This window comes from Lethenteron reissneri, chromosome 54, assembly GCF_015708825.2.
Source record: "Lethenteron reissneri isolate LAM-NWPU_2019-01 chromosome 54, ASM1570882v1, whole genome shotgun sequence".
In the NCBI taxonomy this organism is placed as follows: domain Eukaryota; kingdom Metazoa; phylum Chordata; class Hyperoartia; order Petromyzontiformes; family Petromyzontidae; genus Lethenteron; species Lethenteron reissneri.
This window is the reverse complement of record NC_083832.1, coordinates 2406215-2408413: the sequence shown is the minus strand read 5'-3', so window position 1 is coordinate 2408413 and position 2199 is coordinate 2406215.

Below are 2199 nucleotides of genomic sequence, written 5' to 3'. Positions count from 1 at the left end.
ACCCGCCAATCTTCCCTTCCCTCACGCTCCCTCCCCCCCACACACAACCTGTGATATGGTACGGCCCATACCTGGTTTCCCACAGGTGTAACGAAAACATATAAACACGTACCAGTGAAATGGTGGGAGCTGGGGTGTCTGTTAGCGCAATCAAGTGCATCATCATCGTCGTCGTCGTCGTCGGCCACGATCTCTCCGCTGCTGAATGAAGGCCTCCCGAAGAGGTCGGCCACCTCTCCCACCGTTTTGTTGATTCGACCGATCGACCGCGAGCTCGCTCCCTGCCCTTGGCTGCCGGCCATCATCCCTTCTCGCGAGGGGGTCCTGCCCAACAAATACTCCGCCACGTTCGTCACTGCGTGAGAGTGTGAGCGTGTGCCACTACAAAGGGGGAGTGAGCAGTAGTCTAGCGGCTAGCGCGCAGCGCGACCAACCTGGCGACCCGAGGGCGATTCTCCCTCGCGGCCAACACCGGTGACGATTGTCTGAACCGGTCCTGGGCTTCCCCGAGGTCGACTCAGCCTCAAGTGAGTACCTAGTGCGATGTGTAAACTTCGCCACTAGGCGATCGGGCGTGGTGCTGGCCACCCACCCCCTCGTGTGCCGTGCCCGCCTTCGTAGGTGCTTTCCAACTGCACTTGCTCCAACAGTCTGTTGCAGGCTACACGGGGGATCTTTGTGTTTGTATGTCATGGGTGACGTTTCAAGCAGTGGCCCTTCTTCGTAGCATGTAGACCTAGAGGCCAGCAGAGAGACAGTGGGTAATACGTTGGAGACTGCACTTGTTTAAACCATGTGGCCTATAAATTTCGATTTAAAGCTTTCGTTACTGCAGGGATTCATCTTCTTGGTTCTTTCGGTAAAGTCTGTCGGGAAAACGCTGTCTCCCCGACAGACCTGGTCTTCACCTGATGACGGCTGCTTGCGTTGTGGCCAAAACGTCGTGAGAATTATTTTATTATGTTTTTTATTGTTTCCATTCTATGTGACTTTACCGAAAGAACCAAGAAGACCGTGGGGCCTGATGAGAATTCTATATTTTTTATATTTTCCTTGATGCCCAGTTTTTAAACAGGCATATGAATAGCTGCCCAGCACGAGCTCTTGAACATAAGCGTGGGTTTTGAATGTGGGAATTAGAGGTGCCACAAGAAGCTGGAGAAAACAGATTTAAGTTGCAAGGGGCACCGCAGTGGCGAGATGTTATCTTCTCGCCTGGTATGCAGGAGGCTGTGGATTCGATCCTGACCCTGATGCCTGCTGTATATTTGGAGTTTGCATGTTTTCTCTCACCGTGGTCGCGTGGATTTCTGTCCGGGTCGTCTGGTTTTTCCCTCCACGTTTAGAAACGTGCGTTTAGAGTATTTGGCTTCGTAGAGAGGAGAGAGCGAGAGTGGATGATGTGAAGATGCAAGCGCGCTGCACCCTCTCCGATTGCATTGGGAAGGTGCTTGGTCAACGCTCTTGCCCGTTGTTGGTGTGATCTGTGCGCACCAACCAGTCCTGGAGGTTTTGTTATTTCTGTGGAATGAACAGAGGGAGTAGTGGTGGTTCCAAGTGATGTGAAGTCGATGCGGTGTCAACGCCGGTTACGACGTCTCTCACGAGCGGGAGTTCTCTGATCCACGCGTGCCTCTCTCTCGCGCTCGGCGCGCGGTTGGCGCTTTGTTCAACGTTTGCTCGCTTTCCCCTTGCCCCCACGAAGTGTCAATGTTTCTCATCCATTCGTCGCAGCAAGGTCACACGTGTACGTGCGTGGGCGCGTGCGTGTGTGTATGTTGAACTTCTGTCATGCCGTACGTAGCCAACCGTGCTAATCGTACGTGCAGGGGGTGGAAGGGGAGGGGGGACAACAAGCTAAGGACAAAAATGAGTTCAAAATAAATTACTTTGTCAATCTTGAACATTTAAAAGTGCATAGTTCCCAGCGGCTTCTTAAATATCGCAAGGGAAGAGCGTTCCAGACGGCCGCAGAAGCGCATCTAAACGCGCCGTGTGAATCGGCGACCGTCTGTGTTCGATGGCCAACCGGAAGCCGCCACCGCCACTGCGAGGATGACCGGAGTTCGCGTGATGATGGCTGACGATGCTCCTTGACGAGATCCGCGAGGTTATTGCGGTTCACTTGCGGCGAGCAACTTCGTGCGTAATGAGTGCGACTCCCTAGCGAGTGGAGCTCAACAACAGCAACAGCAACAA